This window comes from Pieris napi, chromosome 5, assembly GCF_905475465.1.
Source record: "Pieris napi chromosome 5, ilPieNapi1.2, whole genome shotgun sequence".
Taxonomy (NCBI): Eukaryota; Metazoa; Arthropoda; class Insecta; order Lepidoptera; family Pieridae; genus Pieris; species Pieris napi.
This window is the reverse complement of record NC_062238.1, coordinates 11,194,162-11,216,822: the sequence shown is the minus strand read 5'-3', so window position 1 is coordinate 11,216,822 and position 22,661 is coordinate 11,194,162. Positions and strand designations below refer to the sequence as shown.

The 22,661-nt window shown below is 35.8% G+C and overlaps 1 protein-coding gene and 1 non-coding gene across 2 annotated transcripts in view; one reads left to right on the top strand and one right to left on the bottom strand.

The window, feature by feature from the left end:
* Nucleotides 1–22,661, top strand: part of LOC125049319 (rho GTPase-activating protein 21) — a 370,956-nt gene that overhangs the window by 7,915 nt on the left and 340,380 nt on the right. The gene's annotated exons all lie outside the window — the stretch shown is intronic.
* Trnae-cuc lies at nt 22,275–22,346 on the bottom strand. The gene has a single exon. It is a non-coding gene; the product is annotated as a tRNA-Glu (tRNA).

Here is a 22,661-nt window from a genome sequence, read left to right as displayed (position 1 = left end):
AAACCCCTTTTTAGGTCTGGGCCTCTAATTTTTGTATTAGGTGATGAGTCTCCTGTGCCTGACACACGCCGTCAACTTTTTGAGTTTTGACTCAGGCATTAGCCGGCTTGCTCACGATGTGTCCTTCACCGTTCAAGCGAATGTTAAATTCGCACATAGAAAGAATGTCCATTGGGATGGAGATCGAACCTACGACCTCAGGAATGAGAGTCGCATGATTAAGCCTACACTCCAGAAAACCTCTCTAAAAACCTCCTAAGCTCTTCACTAAGGCACATATATAACATACGAGTCAAAGTATGTTTAACAATATATTTTGATAATTTATCGCAAAATGTAAGTAATACCGTCAAATGAAACCTTAATTCAGCCATAGTGCGTTGCATGTCCGCAATTGCAAGAAACCTTTTGTGTTTTTTGTAACATAAACCAGTAAATTGATAGCTTTTAACCGATGAATCAGAGCCTATTCTGTGGAAAGCCAGTTTTTGATGATATCGATTTAGTTTTTACGCCTACAAAAACATGTACAAAGACGTGAATTTCGTTCTTTGAATATTCGTGGTTTAGGAAACCCGTCTAAAATTTCCGTATCACCTCGATGTACGTCGTTGACTGAGCTTTTCTTGATGCAGTTTTTGTCACCACTGAAGTATTACCGAACCAGTTCGACTTAGGGACCTTCAAGAAAGGAGCGTACTAATTTATAAAAGGCCCGCAACGCACTTGCGTGTCTAAGTGTCCATAGGCGGCGTATCACTTAATATCAGGTGAGCCTCCTGCCCGTTTGTGATATTAAAAATACTTGCATACATATTTGTCACAAGATTTTACTTGGGCGCCGTCGAAACAATTTATATTAATTACGCTTAGAAGTTGCGATGACACCTATATGATTTATTGGTCGATTAATTATACTAGTGTGCTGGAGTACGGTGCATTGGTCAATGCACTTACCAAGCAACGAAACCAAGGCTTGTTTGGTGACATAGTTATTATGTCCCGTGTCTGCTGCGGATTTGGAGAAATTATGCAACTTGTTTTAAAAGAGTTTAAAGTACACAAATTACACTTTCCGCAAGCTTATTCCACTACTTGGTTTGGGAGAAAGTTCAAAGATTGATATTAATATGATAAATATATATACATATATATTTTATGTATATTATATATACTAGCTGCCCACGTGAACTTCGTTTCTACTTAATGTGATTTTATTTAGCCTACCTTTTTAGTACATACCAACATTGAACAATCGACAGAGGGGTGAAAAGGGTTGTATGTATTTTTAATGCCACATAATAAAATAAAAAAATAAAAATTATCCGAAAAATAAAAATATATTTTTTGGTGTGGACACCCCATATCACTTAGGGCCTTTTTCACATTTGGATAGTACCCGATTCTCAGACTTACTATTCAGTAAGTCTGCATATGCATATTCATGCATAAATAAAAGATTTAATTAGTTTTTTTCATTTCATAAGAAACGGTCGAGCCGTTTCGGGGGAATATGCATGGGAACGATTATTGTGACGCGAGAATTTTATATATTAGATAAGTAATTGTAGTAATAAAAAAACCTTCCTTCAAAAATAAATATTAAATTTCCACGATAAAATAGAATCTTTGCTTCATTTGAACAGCGGTCTCATTTAAATTAAAATATATTCATAATGTCTAACATTTTCAATGAAATATCGTTAAGTCGGTCAAAGCAATCCTGAATTGATCCAAGTTGACGTCTGTCAGGCACGCTCTCCGTGAATATTCTCAATAGATATAATTTAAGCCGCGTCGTTGATTAATATTCATAAGGACAGTGTTATCGACTCCATTTACGGTCAATTTTAATAGCTCTATCGAAGAATAACTTTTTAATATTTTTTTAATTATCTCATTATTAATAAACTTAAAATGTAGAAAACTCCAAAAAACCATTAAGGAGTTTAATCTGAACCACACCACAGTACAAATTTTAAACTCCATGTAAACTAGAGTTTAAAAGAGATAAGATTAGACTAAAAATAATGGTGGTAAGTTTCTTGCCAGTTCTTCTTTCCCTCTCTATACCCATGACTTTCGAACTGGTAGCAAATGTAAATTTAGAATCAATTTAACATCATTTCTGTGTACGTTCAAAAATTAAAGAGTTCGTTCGGGCATAAATTAATGAGTTTTGTTTCAATGTCCATACGATAATAATATGGCTTTATTTTATTCCATTAAAATACAAATACATATATGCGCAAGACATTAACAGCAAGTAATAAAAATATATTTATATTTGTAGGGGTGTCCCTACAAATATGGGGGTGCCTATGAGGGGGTAAAAACCTCCTCCAAGGCATTCCATAATTTAAAATTTGCTATCTCCAGCCACCTTTCCCCCGCCGTCATCGCAATTCCGTCTCTCCATTTGGCACAAGGCTTGCCTCTCGATCTAGTGTCTCGTGGCCCCAACATTTTACTAGTCTTTGTGTCCTGTCGTCCTACAAAATATAAATTGTTTGGAAGAAGAAAGTTAGTGCATCAGTGATCTTTGTTGTTATTCCGATATCAGCATTTTTATTTCGTCCTTTCAAAATAAAAAAAATAAAATAAAATATGTTTATTATCGAACATAAGATACAGGCATCACTAATTCCACGTTATTAAATTTCAATCTGTAGGCATCCCTACTCATCGGCAAAGAAGACAGAGAGTGTAGGCCGAGAGAAAAAGCCGGCGTAAAAAACTCTCGGTACTCTTTTAAAACTTGGTACTCTTTTTTGCTTGATGACTTCTCTCCATTCTTATTTGTGTAGTCTCGATTACCTACGATAACCAAAGATAATGGTAATAAGATTGCCATACTAAAAAACATTCAATCTACGTAACATTAAAACAAACCTAATAAGTACATGATGCCGCCGATAAACGAATGTCAAATGAATAACGGTCATCTTTTCCACATCTTGGGCTGAGGTTCTTCGACAGTTGAGACATGATGCGTCGGAAACTATTAGTGTAATGTTTTGTCATGTTTTAATAAGAGACAAAACGTTGAGTTGGTATTTAGTTACTTGTATATACACATTACGTGTAATTAACAAATCACTGAAATTTTTTTACTCTGGGCCACCGCTTGCAACTGTATAAAGCGCAAATTCGGCCCCAGTACCAGCTCCTTCCACTTGACCGTATTCAGTGACGAGCCGTTCGAATGGTCGACGACCAATCCCTTTCCGAGCGGCTTGATCCCTTGGCGTTGCGTAGAGACGTGGGGTCACTCTACATCTTCTACCGCGTTTACGATGGAGAGTGTTCAGAGGAGTTGCTCGGATTAATACCTGCAGCTGAGTTTCATTATCGGACGTTTCATACGAAATTCCACCCCCAATTCGACTAAGGGGCCATCAAGAAAAGAGCGTACCAATTCTTAAAAGGCTGGCAACGCACTCGCGAGTCCTGTGGCATTGAGAGTGTCCATGGGCGGCGGCGATTATGTTCTATAAAAAAAATCAATTAACAATATGTTATCTTCGTAGGGAAATTGTATATATAACATGAACTGAAGCTTAATTATCGACTGCAGTGATACAGATGGTTGAAGATGACGTGTTGCATTATCGAAGCAAGGTCTCACGATGACCAATCATGACCTATTTAAAAGCACAAATACATCATCCAGTATGAACTTAATGTTATGGAACGAATTTCATGTTTATTCGTGCAGATTTGTTCGAGGTTTAGTAAGTGGAAAAACAAATAGTACCATCAACCGGGCTCCAGAAGATAAACCACTCCTTTTTTGGAAATTGTATTCGTTTTTAAACCAAACTCCCAAGCAAAATTAGATAATTAACACTGAATAAACTCAAAGCTCTCGTTAAACGTAAATTAATCAATAAAGCTTTTTTTAAATTTGACGAATATTTAAATGATCCTAATCCTTGGGATTGATTTGCTCCAGTTCAATCAATTTGTGACTAAAAACCTAGCGATTAAAAAGAGTGGCGGAGAGTTTCTTGCCGGTTCTTGCCCGCTCTACGCCCTTGACTTGCAAACAGGTCGTAAATGGAAATTTAACATCTTTTCTGTTGACATTCATACGTGTAAGGTAATTTGAGTTTGAGAAGTCGGCGTGCCTTAAAAATATCAAGATATGTTCATGCTGCCACGATGTTAGCATTCAGTTGAATGGCTTATACTAAAAGAAGTAAATTGTTATAGAAATGTATATTGTACACGTGCAAAACTTAGAAATAACGTAATAATACTTAGTTCCAGGAAAGTTGTTTTACTAATGTCGGCTCGATAGTTCCGCCTGCCGAGTTATCGCGTTTCAATATTTAAGTTGTGGAATTGTAGTCCAATTTAGTACTATTTCTACTTATTATGTATTCCTTTGGCTTATAATCTCTTTATTTACCTTATTAAACTAACGATTCTTTCAAAGTCAATTTCATCTCACAGCTCGACCCACGTTGTTACGTTTTCTAATTATCATTGTATATAAGATTTGAATTGATCGTCACAAAACCAACTGTCTTTAAACGAAGAAGCTCATTCATAAGATAGTAGCCATGTAGCAAGAATTTCTAGCAGAAAGTGGACCAAACGAGTTACCCAATGGAAAGGACCACCAGGCAAGAGGCGGAAGGGAGACCCTTAGACCGCTGGGAAGATGATCTGAAAAGATCAGCTAGCAAAAACTGGCACTCCATAGCACAGGACCGACAACAATGGGCATCTTTGGAGGAGGCCTTTACCCAAACCGGGGTTCCTGTTAAATAAATAATATAAATATATATTACTAACATAATTTAAGCTAGCCTACTAACAAAATCAATATTTTTGGTTACTTTAATATTGGTATATTGTAAAACAGGAAATAAAAAGGCTTATTATTATTATTACTTATTGTAGGAAGTCCGCTAACGCAGAAAGGGTTAGATTATTTCTAAATACTTGAACAGCCGCATGTCCCTACCGATTCAAAACTATTATTGTTTTGCCGTGAACCGAATCGCGGAAGTACGGATTATACGCCATGTGCTTTAGCCGTGCCACGGTGGAGTTTATATATTATTATTAGATGAAAAATAACTGATTTTTATATTACTACTAGCAGACCGGCCAAGCGTTGCTGTGGCTTAGGTTTTTGTTATATTACATAGTAGTAAACTATTCAAGGGAAACGGTAGGAGAACACCTACATGGGGACCACCATGCTTTTTTAGTGGTTATGCCATTCAATTGTAGCTTGGTACTTTTAACACAGCGCCATCTGTTAGAATTGTGACTATCAAATAATAAACAAATATTTTGCAATAAAATAATGTTGCGGGTATAAATTGAAATGTGCACACGTAGTGCAAATTTGATTGAAATCGGTTCAGTAGTTTAGGAGTCCATAGCGGACAAACAACGTGACACGTAATTTATATATATTAAGATGATTCAGTCTATAGTTTCGTTATTGATTATTTCATCTGAGCATCAGCTGACACGAGTCATATTACAAATGTGATAGGGCATGCGCGATGCGTCAATCATTAGGTCATATAGGTTACCTAAGTACTTACGAAGTACGAACATTGATTAATACGGATAGGAGGAAGGTTATAAGGAAGGAAATAGTTGCATGGGTATATACACCCACACCCACTACAATCAGTCTCTTTAAAAACTTGAATATTGCAAATATCATTTGCGGTAATAGGTCGTTGCTATGGCAACAATTCAATTGCCTTATCCTTAATTGTTTTCTGTCAACTTGACTTGACTGAAAGTTCTATGTCGTTCAGATGATCGTCATCCAGCGTAGAAAACCAGCCTGATTGGTCTTGGCAGCTCTCTTAATTTCACTCCACGTCGTAGCTTCCTTCGTCTCTGCAATTCTTCGTTGCCAGGTCTGTTTTCGGCGGCCACGTTTCCGTTTGCCAAAATCAACTTTCTGTCAACTTGATGTGGCTTTATTTAAGTAGTACGAGTTCTAATATTGATTATCCTTATTCTGACATATGAGTAAAGTCTTGTTAGAGGAAGGCTTTATCTATCCTTACGAGTTTAAATCTGAACGAGGAATTCCTAAGATAAGCATATTCATTATTCAACTAAACAAACATCGTTCAGTCTTAGTCAGTATATAATTTAGTAAAAGCATTGAATAAATTTCATTAAAGTTTTTGAATAATTTCTAATATTTAAGTTTAATGCCTGCCTTTTATTGCAGATACTTTTACTCTTAAACAAATTTATATTTCTACTAGTGGACCCGACAGACGTTGTCCTGCATGATATTTCAAGCGATTAGTAAAGCAAAGTATGAAAGTACCGACTGCGCGCCATCTGGCGGGCTGATTTGTAAATCTAAACCATTCCCAGATCCCCTTGAACACACACAAAAAATTTCATCAAAATCGGTCCAGTCGTTTGAGAGAAGTTCAGTGACATACACACTCACAGAAGAATTATATATATAAAGATATCATTCTTCTAAGGTATCTGTATGCGCTTTTTGGCAAATCCTGCCATTCCTGCATGCACTCTTTGCCATTTACCATCTCCTGTTTCCTTAATTTGATCTACCCACCTTCAAATAGTCTCTTTTGCGTTTATTGTATACGTACCTTGGGCACCAGTTTCGTATTTTCTTGCTCCACTTTTCCGTTCTTCTTATCCACTTAAGTTTATTTCTATTGTAACATCTGCTACCTTAGTTGTTCTTTTTAATGATGTATTCATTTTTATCTATTATTTCTTTATACAGCCTTAAATATAAAGCATCTATAATATAGCCTTAAAAAGTACAGCACAGGTATAGGTTATATCATGCATTACAAAATATGTGTGCAATAAAGTAGTCGTCCACTGTGGTCTTAAAATGCGTGCGTTCGTAAATCATTGGACGTTGAAATCACTTTCACTCTATGAAATATTAATTTTTAACACCATAAATGGTGTGGATGCATTCTGTGTCAATCGTGCGAACTCTTAACAATAAATATTGAATTATTTTCAGTGAAAATATGTAATGAATGAAACCAGTAAATGCACCTTAATGTATAAAACAAATAAATATGATTACAATTAGTTTTTAACAAAAAAACGGCTTTTAAAGGATCAATATTTTTTGATTTTGAACAGATTTTCGTAGTTCCCGTCGATTTCTCTGGAATGCCAGTATCAGATCGTTATCGGATTACCGTATCTCCTAAAGAACGAAAAAGAATCATCAAAATCGTTTCATAAACGACAAAGCGAACACATTGATAAAAATATACGGTCTAGTTGAGAAGAAATATGGATACAATTTCTTAAAATGTGTGTATTGGGCCGAATCGAAATAAGATCTAGTCTTTATGTAAAGGTATTATATACTCGTAAAAGGTTAAATTTTTGTGGTCAAAAGTAACATTTTCTCTAAACTTTCTATGCTCTGTTGTCACTTTCGATTTCAAATCATAATGCAACACGCGCCTACGCACTCGACCACAAGATCACAACAGATTACCAGAGATTAGATATACTCATATGTTTTCCGATTTCGTATGTGCAACTGTTATTACTAAGCCTTTATTGTATTTCCAACCTTATACAAAATATTTACAAAAACATTAATTTTTTACCTTTTTTAATAACAAATCGTATCTTTTAGTGAAATACTCAGAATCAAACTAAATAGCAAGTAACTAAGTATTCAATAGACAGCTTGTATTAAATATAATGTACCTGTAATTCTTTAGCTAGGAAAATATATAATTTGCACTTAGGAACTATAAAAATTAAAAAGTATTGGAGACAGGAAAGGTCATTCGTATGTTATCAATGGAGCAGATAATAGCCCTCGTCCATCTTAGAGATAAAAAAATCAGTGGCCCTACAACTTTTTTTAGGTCTGGGCCTCAGATTTCTGTATCTGTTTCATGATCTTTTGTTAATCTAATCGGCAAGTCGGTGATCAGCCTCCTGTGCCTGACACACGCCGTCGACTTTTTTGGGTCGAAGGTTCCCTCACGATGTTTTTCTTCACCGTTCGAGCGAATGTTAAATGCGTACATAGAAAGAAAATCCATTGGTGCACAGCCGGGGATCGAACCTACGACCTCAGGGATGAGAGTCGCACGCTGAAGCCACTTGACAGACACGGCTCGAGACTCAATCTAAGAGATACCTGGAGATACATATAGTAGTGAACTAAGGAATGGACTCTTGCTGGTAGTCTTCCCTGGTTACATCCTCCAATTGTTTAAAAAGAGAACATACTCCTCCCTCCAAGGCTAGACTGGGCTAAAATTCATGGGACATGATGACACCCCTTTATGGGCGTCCCGTAAGTTTGTTTTAAACCATATAAGAAAATTAGTGTATTGGGTTACTAATAAGTTATACAAACACAATTAGCACAGTCATTTTCAAATGGAGTTTCCTAAAGATTTTATTAGGTTGTGTCGGGTTGAATTACGCACGAATATAATACTGGTAGGATATGAGGTTGGATCGATATCAAGGTTTTGTGGTGGTTGCGCGGTTTTCGGTATCAATTTTTTGACTACCCAATATCCAAGAAACTTTAAGGTTAAATGAGATAGTATGACGTGACATGACATTACTTGAACTGTAGCTGTGAATGTTGTTTTATATGGTAAATGTTAGTATAGTTGCTATAGCTATAGCTGCTTTTGTTCCATGTTTATGACAATTCCATCGTTTTGAATAATCAATTCAAAGTCAAACTTTCAAACAATTGTATGGCTCAAAACTAGGCGATTAAAAAGAGTGGCGGAGAGCTTCTTGCCCGCTCTACGCCCTTGACTTGCGAACTGGTGAGTTTAGAATCAATTTAACATCTATTCTGTTGACGTTCATAAGTAAGTAAACTTGGTTACCTATATGAATAAAGTTATTTTGAGTTTGGGTTATACATATATGTATTTTTATAATGGCTTCTAAATACAATTGTTTATGCAAATGTATTGATACTCCAGTCAAATTACGAAATAAATAAACATGAGCGAACACAGTTTGGGGATTTTGAGGATCGATAGGGGGGTGTATTCTGAGCATAAATTCCAATTTGAGGGGTTGTACTGAGGTCAGCTCAAGGTCATTTCGATGGAAACGCGTTTAATTCGATATCTCGAGAATGGTTAGTGTTAGGCGAAAAATTGTAGAGACCTTTTCTTTTCCTAACTAAATTTACTAACTTTTTTATTAGAAACTTTTTTTTATAACATTAATATTTTTCAAGTTATTACTACCGCAAGGCAGAAATTTTACTTTTTTTTCAATTTTTCGTAGTTTTCTCCCCAACCATTTAATTTTATTAAATTTTACCGATCATGGAAGTGTAGATCTTTTAATTATGAACAATTTTGTTCTTAAACTTTTTTCCGTAATGCCAATACCTTCGGAGTTATAGATTACTTTACCGAGCGAAATCCGCGCCACTGTCGCAATATAAAAAGGTCAATCGATTAAACTATTTAAAAATTAGGTATTTAATTTAGGTAAATTTAAGTAAATTAACAATTAAAACTGTTTCACACATTTATTTATAGAAAAATAGGTTATAAAATTCGGAATATTAAGCACCCGAGGTCGATGGAAGTGATTCGTGAATATTCGTGGTCCTGACGGTATCGGGGCATACGTCGTCCTAAATTATCCGGAGCTGGTTTCAATGACATCGCTATCGGCTAATAATTACTGATTAATTATCATTATTAATCATATATTAAGATTAATAATTTACTGAGATCGATTGCGTGCAAATGCAAAACCAAATGCGGCAAAGCGTGCGAATGCAGAAAGGCCGGCCTCTTTTGCTCAGTGATTTGCACCAATTGCCAAGAGAACTATTGTTCGAATGTCGCGAACGTTATCGACGATGATGATCTTGACGCAATGGACGAGGATGACGTATGCCCCGATACCGTCAGGACCACGAATATTTACGAATCACTTCCATCGACCTCGGGTGCTTAATATTCCGAATTTTATAACCTATTTTTCTATAAATAAATGTGTGAAACAGTTTTAATTGTTAATTTACTTAAATTTACCTAAATTAAATACCTAATTTTTAAATAGTTTAATCGATTGACCTTTTTATATTGCGACAGTGGCGCGGATTTCGCTCGGTAAAGTAATCTATAACTCCGAAGGTATTGGCATTACGGAAAAAAGTTTAAGAACAAAATTGTTCATAATTAAAAGATCTACACTTCCATGATCGGTAAAATTTAATAAAATTAAATGGTTGGGGAGAAAACTACGAAAAATTGAAAAAAAAGTAAAATTTCTGCCTTGCGGTAGTAATAACTTGAAAAATATTAATGTTATAAAAAAAAGTTTCTAATAAAAAAGTTAGTAAATTTAGTTAGGAAAAGAAAAGGTCTCTACAATTTTTCGCCTAACACTAACCATTCTCGAGATATCGAATTAAACGCGTTTCCATCGAAATGACCTTGAGCTGACCTCAGTACAACCCCTCAAATTGGAATTTATGCTCAGAATACACCCCCCTATCGATCCTCAAAATCCCCAAACTGTGTTCGCTCATGTTTATTTAACCCGTTTTTAGCCATAATTTGACTGGCCTATGATGCAAAGATGTTAACTCGTAGTAATAAAATGTAAATTATCACGTTCTTGGCGACAAAATCCCAAACATTATCTGGGAACAGTTTGTCCTGAGTTACTTTAATTCCTTCTCTGTATTATCATAATAACATATATTCATAACGAGCATTTAACCAAATGTCTCAAGCTGTGAGTCACATTGAATGTTTCTGAATTTTTAAATTAAATCTGTCCAATAAATTCCCGACTTCCGCTTGATGACCCCCTTTTGACATTTTGAGAGCGTGACCCAACCAGAAATTCGCATAATTACTTGCATTAAGTCAAAATGAAGTCATTTTGACGTTAATAATTCTTAAAACGTTAACCGATTAAAACGATCGAAAAATAATGAGACGCCATTAAATGGGCCAGGGGCACAACGGACCAGTATCAACTGTAAAAACTGGTTGAATAAATTAATTCGACATGTTGAGATAATAAAGAATTTAAGGCTTATTTAAAGGCAAGTAATAAAGGGTTTTGTCGTTTCGAATGCAGTTACGTAATAGTGTTTGGTTCTAATTTCAATTATGATCTAATGATATGAAGCTATATTCTGACATTTATGAACACTATTATTAATACTTATTTTATGCATTTGCAATGAGGGATTTTTCTGACAGCTAGGAAAAGTAGTTCCTAATTAGTCAATAGATGGCATTTTCAAGTAAGGGTTTTTGTTTTTTTAATTGGACTCGCCAGTTTATTCTGTGGTCTTTCCTCTTTTCTTTTGGCTCTTGCATTTGATTGTGATTGGTCTTTGGGCAACTTTAGGTGCTAAAATCATGGAAAAAACGTTTCATCATCCTTGTATTGTTAAAACATGTAAAAAATTGGTACACGTACCAATGAACATCGAAGAGTACATATTAGAACAGAACATTCGCGTAACTACCAAGTTTTTATCTGTGGCAAGCAATAAGAAAAAAAGGTAAACCCTTGCGATCAAGCGCCATCTCATCGTAGCTTTTGGAACTATCTTTTTTTTAATAGCTGTCACAAAAATCCCTCATTGAAATGTATTCCTTCACCTTTCGAGCGAATGATAAATGCGCACATTGAAAGTCCATTGTGTGCGCCAGGGATCGAACCTACGACCTCAGGAATGAGAATCTCACGCTGAAGCCACACTGCTCTTTTTCGAAGCATTTATTCTACATTATTTCGGCATATTTCATTTCATAACTTAATGATAGTCTACGCTATTCACACAAGGACTAAAAATATTGAACTAAAAAACAATTTTTTACCGGATTGAAGTTATGAAATTTACAATTATGTTTCATAATTTTAAATTTAACCGACGTTTCGCGTGCTTTACAGCGTGCGTGGTCACGGTGACTGAAGACAAAAGGTGTTGAATGTCAAAAAGTATCACAGCTGTAGAAAAAAGTTGTATTATCTGTATTTGTTTCCCCGAGTTAGTCGATACCAACTTCGGGGTAAAAAAATTATTCAATCCGGTAAAAAATTGTTTTATTATCAAATGTGTGAAAGTTATGTCAATAAAAGACAATACAATATTGAACTATTCAAATTATGTAGGAAATATTTTAGTTGCAATTTCAAAAGCACGGAAGTATCACATGAAATCAGTACACCAAATTCCGCTGATTGCTTTACACAGAATGGGGTAAAGTTCTATGGAAATACGAATTTAGCAATGGTTTCAAGTACTCCCGCTAATTTCTCAGAACAAAGCCCATACTGTTTTATTGACACGAAAACATTGTATCGGTATTGTAGAGAACGTTTACAAGCCTGTTTTGATGTTATGGTTTATCTAGACTATTGACTAGACTGTGCAGATTTCAATTATGCACTTTATATTAAGATTATTGTATTACCTAATGGATTGTAAGGAAAGCTTTACGTAGACTAGAAGGTACGTAGGTGAACAGGTGTCGCTTTTGGCTTTAACTTCGTCAAGTTGTTTTGATGAAATGGCAGCTTCTGCTAAGCTGTTCAATAAATCAATTACGTTTTTTGTAAAAAAAGAGATTCATAGAAGTTATGAATGGAAAGCATTTCATTTTAATATACTTACGTATATATAATCCCGTCTTCAGTGTGTTACGAAAGGAAAGTTAAATTGAACATATATATAGCGCAAGTGCGTTGCCTTTTAAGGATTGGTACGCTCTTTTCTTGAAAGACAATAATGCTAAGAAATACTTCAGTAGTCAGCTGGTTCCACATGGGGGAAATGGAGAAAGATGTGCAAATCCAACACCTTCAGTAATGAAAAACACGACTGAAGAAGAAGATATTTCTTATAGTAATTACTAGTGGACCCCACAGACGTTGTCCTGCATGATATTTCAAGCTATTAGGATATTAAAGTATGAAAGTACCGACTGCACCGCCACCTGTCGGGCTGATTTGTGAATCTAAACCATTCCCTTGAACACACAAAAAAAGTTTCATCAAAATCGGTCCAGTCGTTTGAGAGAAGTTCAGTGACATACACACTCACAGAAGAATTATATATATAATGATATTGATAGTTACTATATTACACTGTTATTAACGTGTGAATAAATCTATATCATATCACGATTATTTCCCCCAATAGATCTTTATTGTCATGACAATAGCCGGCTCACGCTTAGCACTTAATCCCAATGTAACTGTGCCAAAGGAAATGCATTGAAGCGGACTCAATTGGGTGTTATTTCACTATCCTGCCTTTCAATGAACCGCTCAACGTTTTCCTTGATAGTAGGCGGCGTGTCTTCTATATTCGTTAAGACTACGAAACGTGGGGTAGACATTTTAAGCACCTTTTGTTCTATGTAAGATTAAATGAGTATGAGAGATAAATGGACATATTATTATTTTTTTATGAAACAAAAGGAACTGATGAAGTGTTATGCTAGAGACAATGCTAGAAAGCGAGTCCGTTGTCGGCCTTTACAGAATACCTTTAGATATCTTCTTTTTTTTTCTTGATATCCGAGGTGGAAATGCATTACGCATTATGCCCTCAAATATTGCAGGTGTATGTGGGACTTGACCCACACCAAAATCTCTGCTATTCAGAGACTGGGTAGGAGATGGGCATATCTTCTCCTATTTACTCCTTGCCTTCTACCCCTAGGATTCGTCCTAAAGCGGTCCCTCTCTCGTTCTGTTGTCTTCTTCTGTAGCATAACATGCTCACAGAAGGATACCACTGCATTCCATACCTCGTCACTGCCGACCATTTTGTGTTTAAAAGGCAAAACAAGGTTTTTACCCACCACAGAACAAAGATTATGACGTAGCTGAGACCACTGCGGACAATCCTCCAACGTACCTTTAGATATCTACTGTCGATTTTTATTTCGTTGTTATGGCCGAATATTTAAATGAACTACGCAGCTAGTATCTTTGAATTAAAAGGTTCCCATTTGATGATACAATTATTACCCTTACACTATAACTTCAGGTAGCGATCACAGTTACAGAGTACGGGCGCTGGCACGTCAGCATTTGCAACTATGTCGTAATTCATAGAAATTAAATGGTTTGACAGATCTTAAAGCCATATTGATTTGGTCTGAGTTTCGTTATAGAATGTTGATTAGTCTATGGCCAATATTCTAGAACGTCAAGAAAATAAAATTGTATTAGAAGTTTAGCATATTAGACTTGTGACTTGAGATACAAATATAATGTGGGCCTATATTTATTAAGTGTGTTTATATAATTGTCGATGGTCTAAGGCCTAAGGCATACCGTTTTTGTCAATATTAGTCGGACAAGCAAGTGTTTATAGATCACATAGAAAGATCAGGAAATTTATCAAATGTATGTTAAATATATATTTTTTATGTTATGTCTAAGTTAAAATGGTGTTTGGTTGTGTTCCCTAAATGGGGAGAAATGACTCGCCGTGACTAACGTGTGACCTTTCAACATATGGAGTGACATCGTTGTAGCGAATTAAATTGCTTTATTTATGGCATAAGTGAAAACTGAAATACTTGAATACCAAAAGTTAGATTAGTACGATATGATCGGCTCATAATAAAGGAAACAAACTCAACCAAGGCAACTGAGAAAAGGAAGCGCTCACCATCTAAAACACCAACGCAATCTGACTGCTATGAAGGTACAAGGCAGACGGAGCCAAAGAAAATGATTGTAACCAATGCATTTGAAAAAATGATACGCCACAGAACAAATTCTATTTCAGAAACATCTAACCTATAACAATTAGTACACAGCGGTCCCCGGAATCAAAACAAAAATAAAACCAAAGAACAAATACAAACAACCAACAAAATATACCTTTCCCCAAGCCGGACAGCGGTCTCCGTGGGGAAGCGCGACCGCAGCCCTCCAGCTGATCGAGCAAACGAACCGGCCAAAACACAACCTACCAAATCCAAACCCACCAAAGCCCAACCTACTAAAGTCTAAGCAACGAAGTCAAATAAACACCAATATTTATATCGGCACGCTCAACGTACTAACACTAAGAACATGCGATCGACTTATGGAACTGGAAGAGGCGCTCAAGAACATTAAATGGAACATTCTAGGCCTTAGCGAAGTCAGAAGACTAGGAACAGAAATCACTGAACATGACGACTACATTCTATATTCTATTGGAGAGACAAAAGGACACTACGGAGTAGGCTTCATGGTCAGAAAGGAACTCAAGAACAGCATACTAGAATTCACAGGCATCTCAGAAAGAATAGCAATCCTAAAAATAAAGATAACAGGCTACAGAGAACACTGGACCTTGATACAAGTGTATGCACCAACAGAACAAGCAGAAGAAGCCACAAAAGACTCATTCTATCATCAACTATCCAAAACAATAGATGTAACAGAAAAAAACTTAATAATTATGGGAGACTTCAATGGGAAAATTGGCAAGCAAAGATCAGGAGAAGAAAATATCATCGGCGAATACACCATAGGAAAGAGAAATAATAACGGAGAACGACTAGTAAATCTGAGTCACGAAAACAACCTGGCTATCCTCAACACATTCTTTAAGAAAAAACCTAGCAAAAAATGGACCTGGAAGTCACCAGACGGTAGCTACCATAACGAAATCGATTTCATAACAAGCAATCAACCCAAAGCTTTCAAAGACGTAAAGGTAATCAACCAGTTCAACTTCTACACCAACCACCGAATGGTCAGAGCAACCTTACACTCCAAAAACCAGGTTAAATCTAGGCAACGCTACAAACGAGTGCTACCTTCTGAGGAATACACCCTTACTACCAAATTAGACGCAAACCATCTGCTAGAATCGCCGAACGCAATGCAGGAAAGATACAATAAAGAAATAAACAGAAAGTATCAAGCTAAAAAACCAAAACAACAGACGAAGGAAATATTAAGCACACAGACCAAACAACTAATTTCGGAAAGAAAAGAATTATTCAAGAACAAAAAGGATAAAGACATATTAAAAGAAATAACAAGGATCAGCAAAGAAATTAACAAGAGTATAAAAAAGGATAAAGCAAAAAAAAACAATGGACTGCATAATAAATCATATTACTAAAACAGGAGGAATAAGGAAAGCCCTAAAAGAACTACAACCACCTAAACAATGGATACCAAGACTCAAAAAACAGGACAAAAACTTAGTTACAAATAGAAAAACAATACTAGATACTGCAACATCCTTCTTTAAAGAACTGTACTCATGTAACAACAATTCCGAAACATATGCCAACCCTGACCCAGAACACGAAGAACCTATCCCACCTGTTTTAGAAAGGGAAGTCGAATATGCAATCCTGACACAGAAAAATGAAAAATCCCCTGGCCCCGACAACATAACAAATGAGACAATCAAAATTGCACTTCCGGACACACTAACAACATTAACAAACCTATTCAATGAAATATTAGATACTGAATACATACCTACACAATGGACACAAAGCACAATAATTCTAATCCACAAGAAAGGAGACAAAGAAGACCTTAGCAACTATCGTCCTATCAGTCTTATGTCCAACGTGTATAAAGTCTTTGCAAAAATCATTCTCAACCGCATCACCAAACAACTTGACGAACAACAACCTATCGAGCAAGCCGGATTTCGGTCTGGATTCTCCACAATAGACCACATGCACACCTTGAAGCAAATTGTCGAAAAGTGCCAGGAATATGGATATCCCCTGTATCTGGCTTTTGTCGACTACAGCAAAGCTTTCGACTCTTTGGAGCACCCATGCATTTGGAGAGCGCTAAAAAACCAAGGCATTGAAGGGAAATACATTAGACTCATCGGAAATGTCTACAGCCAGTGCTCGGCCAGGGTGAAGCTGGAGATGCTGGGAGAATCATTCCCACTCAAAAAAGGAGTCAGACAGGGAGACCCTCTTTCGCCTAAGCTCTTTACTAGTGTGTTGGAAGAAGTCTTCAGAAACCTACACTGGGAAGATTGCGGTATAAACATAGATGGAGAAAGGATCAACCATTTGAGATTTGCAGATGACATTGTGCTCATAACTGACAACCCGGGAACACTACAAACTATGATCGAAGAACTGGCAACCAAAAGCAAAGAAGTGGGTTTAACAATGAACAAATCAAAAACAAAAGCCATGACAAACAGAACACCAGATACTATTATCCTAGAGAACGAAAACCTAGAATATGTGACAACCTACATATACTTGGGACAACTCATCTCCATGACAGAACAAGCCCACCAGGAAATAGAGAGAAGAACCTCAAATGCCTGGAAAAGATTCTGGTCATTAAAACACATCCTAAAGAATAAAGATTACCCACTTAGGATCAAAAGGAGCATCTTCAACACCTGTATCTTACCTATCCTAACGTACGGCTGCGAAACTTGGACCACTAAGCAAGTCACAAGTCAAAAGCTTGTGACTTGCCAGAGAAGTATGGAAAGGAGCATACTAGGGTACACACGGAATGATAGGAAAAGAGCTACAGCTCTCCGAAGGATCACCAACTGGGAAGATGCAATGACCAGAGCCAAAAGGCTTAAATGGAGATGGACAGGACACCTGCTCAGAGGCCAGAGAGCAAAATGGTCGAAAAAAGTCACCCAATGGACACCTCGCTACAACACCAAGCGAAAGAGAGGAAGACCATGTGCCCGGTGGGCTGACGACTTTAAAAAAGCCACTGGTCCTCTGTGGCAAAGACTTGCCAGGGATAGGAGGGAATGGAAACAGTTGGAGGAGGCCTTTGTGCCACAAAGGCAAGCTATACAAGAGGACAGCTGTGCTTGTTAAACTTTTTTTTTCTTTTTTTATATACATTTATATTTTGTTCTCTTGTATTAGTTAAAAATAAAGGCTTTGAATCTTGAATCTTGAGATTAGTATGAATAGCTATGGTATTTAACTTATTGATGTTATTCAATTTTACATTTATTTAGTTATAGCATTCCAACGCTCAGCACACTGATACATTGGTACAATAAAAATAAAATACAATATTTAATGTGTCAAGCACTTATAGGCAAAAATAACAGACACGAAAACATAAAAAAATTAAAGGACAATTGATTTCAAACTAGCTAGTAGTTTATCAGAATGGTCATTCTGAATATCGGTGAGTTTTGGCCAAAACGCGTTCTTCTGAAAAATGGGCCAATAAATTATTCATGATAATATTTTATTTTTGTAGTTAAAGCATATTATAAATACTGTATATTTGTGTGTTAGAAATAATTAATTAATTATGAGCAATAAATGATATTATGATATTAAATATATATACAGTCAAAACCGGTTATAACGACATTGAAGGGACCGTATAGTTGCCGACGTTATATCCGATAGTCGTTATAAGCAATGTCATATATTATATATACACAAGTATAGTTAATATGAATGTACACTATCTACAAGCTATATTATCATAGTTATCTATCTAGAATAGGTAGGTATGGGTTATAATATGGTATGTTAATATTATAATATGTAAACGAGTCAAAAAAGAAACAAAAATATTTATTACGAAATAATTAGGTACAAAAGTAATCAATCATTTTGGTCTGTTTTTTTTTAGCCCAGTCTCAAATATTTTTTGCATTTTACGTTTCATACTCCTCAAGGTATGAGTATCACCAGTATAAAACTGTTCGTTAAAGGCAACAAATTTTTGCAAAATTGTTACAGCGTTAAGAGCCTCCGAAATCGTTGTTGGCTGAAACTGTTCGTTGGGACAAAGTGCGTAGGTAATAATATGCCTAAATATTCATTCAATGCCTTTAAATAAGATTTAAAATCGTTTGTATTGTTTTGTTTTGCTGAGACAAGAAGCGGTTGGTCGTTATAGCCGATGAATATCGATAAAATTTCGTCGTTGTAAGCGATATGTCGCTGTATCCGATGTTGTTATAAGCGGTTTGTTTACTGAATAGTTTACTAGGGATTCGGACGGGACCATACAATCTGGTTGTAATAACCGATAGGTCGTTGTAAACGATGTCGTTATAAACGGTTTTGACTGTATATACATACTAGCCGCTTCGCGCCCGCTTCGCTGTGCGAATTAAAATAGGAAATAAATAAAAAAATATTATTATTTTTTCATATTTTTATTATTCTTCTTTTTAACTTCCCGCTATAAAATTGAAAATTTTCGAAAATCGAGTTTTTAACAGATGTTGACGTTTTGAGGTTCTAGGAAGCCTCTTTTGTTTTTATTAGCGGGAAAAATTTTCATAAAAGTAAAACAGAAATAAAAAAATGAAGGAACGTTGGAATTAAAAAAATAAATAGCCATCTAGGAAAAATTTCGCATCAATTGGTGATAGTTTCATGTCGATACGATCAGTGGTTTAAGCGTGAAAGAGCCTCAAACGAACACCATTTTCTTTTTATATATATAGATAGATATGTATATATATATGAAATTACATCATGGGTAGCTAATTATAATATGTATAGTGTGATTGCTTTATCTGTAGCGAAATGTCATTATTTAAATTAGATTCCGACACTGGTATTCGATTTTTAAATTAGCTTTGATGACTCTAATAAGGGTAGATAATGATGAAGAAATTGATTTTGCAATATATATATTGTCTTAATCTCAAGTTATTACAGTATTTAAGCTTCATGTAAGACACACAAGCGTTAAAAACCCCTTGATATTATCAGTAAGCAGATCTTTTATCAAGTACTGAATAACTTATTACTTTGAAAGCTATTAATCTAGTATAATAGGAGTATTCTATAATCTTTGAGTTCATTACCGTCGAAAGTAATAAGTGAAATCGGATGTTTTTCTTCAATTGTATTGTCGATTTGCATACTCTCATTCCAATTGGTTTTTGTTTCTCATGGTTTTTCTTTTCACATGTTTGTTTTGTTTATGAATTCCCAAGAATTTGTTTACTTCGATTTTACTACACTGATGACTTGTTAGTACAAATTTTCTGGGATTTAATGTTTTTATCATGATTGATATAAGTTTTCGAACGTGTTACGTTTTGCCATGTTTTACAGTTTATACTAAAAAAAATTACTTGCGATTATAAATAGACGTGTAAATACACTGGATAACGGAGATCTTAGGTTCACTTCTCAGTAATAATTATTAATTGGAAGCACCAGATTACCAATGAAATCCCCAATCTTTAATGTTGAATCTTTAGTTTTTTTTAATTGTTTTATTTTATTTTGTCTACATGCCCCATAGTCATCATCATCATCCTGTATTTTTGGTCCATTCTTGGACATAGGCCTCCTCCATTTTTCAGTACGTCCTGCACTGGCCTCTCTGTGTCCACTGGGGACCTTCTTGACGATGTTGTCGGTGGGCAGCCGTCTTTTGTTTTGCCGAGGTCTCCATTCAAAGAGCCTGCGGGTTCTTGTCCTCTGGCCTGCCCATCGCCATTTAGATGTTGCGACAGCCCTTACTACGTCGCCCCATAGTCACGTACCGTCATATTTATATTATCGTAAGACCTTGTAACTCTACTAGTGGTTAAACACCTTATCAGAATAATACGTGGTCTATTAAAATGTTAATATATAGGCGTGGTGCAACAGAGGTCGAACATACGAAATAATGGTTATTTAATTATATCTCTAGTTTACTCAAGGCCAAGTTTTGTAAAGAACAAAAACGAGATAATTGAACATACAGCTGTTTTTATAACACTAGTGTATGCTCAATTAAAGCGTGTACCACTATCACATCACAATGGCTTAGTGGTAAAGGCATCTCGGAGTTATACGAAAAATAAAATCCATAATATTCAAATAAAGGTAGGATTGCATGACACACCTCGATTGCTGGAAATCAAAAGATAGAGTGAAGTACATGTTTTATTACATTTTTAATATCATTTATAAAACGAATGCGCTTTTTAAATCTTTTATTAATATAATAGAGGGGAAAACGAGCGTACGGGAATCCCATAAAAGGCAGTCATCGCAGTCCATGGACACCCATTCTTAGTAGGTGCGTTGCCGGCCTTTGAGGGAAGAGTTCCTACACTCTAATTTTGAATAGTTAGAGTTTTTTTTTTTTTGACAATTCACACCAATTGACCTAGTCCCATGCTAAGCTGGTGAAGCTTGTGTTATGGGTACTAGGCAACGGATATACATACATATTATAGATAGATAGACATATAAATACATATTTAAACACCCAAGACCTAAGCACAACACCAAATGCTCATCACATCGATGTTTGTCTCAGCCGGGGATCGAACCCGGGACCCATGGATTCGCAGTCAGGGGTACTAACCACTAGACCAATGAGCCGTCCGTAGCCGATTGTATCTCTCAGGGAAGACCTCCACCGGGAGTCGATTCCACAGTTCGCAAGTATACAAAAGAAACTGCCTTGTGAAACGGACTGTGGGTAGTCTCCAGCCATTTAGGTGATGTTGATGAAATTTTGCATTGATACGGCTCGTACGGTGTTGAAACGAGATAGGAGGGATCAACCCAAATAATTCTTCCAAACAATCACCATAGTACACCTGTAGAATACACAATAGACTTAATGTCTCTGCGTAGAGAAAGGGAACGATAACACGATTTACGTTTTATTGAGTTATTATTAATTCTATACTGTCAATATCGTAATACACTTGTTTAATTAATTTTAATCTTTATTTTATCTGTTTCCTACTAATGAGTTATTTATTAATTACTAGTGACTTCCTTGTGTAATTTGTATAAGAACACTGTATTACTTTTCATTACGATAACCTTATCCGATTCAATTTATAGTTTAAACAACGTTGGGCGTGGTCCTTCTCATCACGCATTTCATAGATAAATTGTAGTTTTTAACAAATCTGAATAAATAAGGAACGTTTCGCGGTTGACATGGAAATGTTGAGAAATCGTCAAGTAGTAAATTGTTATCTCTGACCCAGTGAGATAAACCCAACAAACAACCGCGGTTTGCTTAATGCACTTTGCATTATCTAATTTAGGAGTGTTACATAGCATTGCTCGTGGCTTAAAGCTTTGATTTTTGGGTTAAACATGTTTTTTAAAGTGAAACTTCTTTAGGCGCATGAGGATAATTTTTTTACGGGTGAAACGTAATAATAATAATATTATCGTCACGAAAATGTGCAGCGTTTTTGTCAAAGAAAAGGGAACGAAAAGCGAACGTAGCATGAACGTACTATTTATTTTTGTTTATTTTGTTTAATAAAAATTATTGACACAAAAAAATAATTCCGATACCGGGAATCGAACCCGAGCCTCCTGGGTGAGAGCCAGGTATCCTAGCCACTAGACCATATCGGATGTTGTCAGATTCTCTGAACAGTTGGATATTGTTTAGTTGTGGTTTTAAATCCTCTTTTTACTTTGATTCAATGCAGTAGCGGCCTCAATGCTATGAAACAAATCCTAACCAGACCAACGACAATTAGCGGATGTTTTTGCATCACAGAAGGCTCTTCACTACGTCGTCGAGAAATCCATATTTATCAACTGATCCCTTTAAACTACTAATTTTTCGTCTAAGTCTAAGATTAAAATTATTTTGCTATGGAAGTACATTTATACTAAAAGGTACGGAAGGACAAATATATTAAAGGTGGTTATATAATTTCCAAA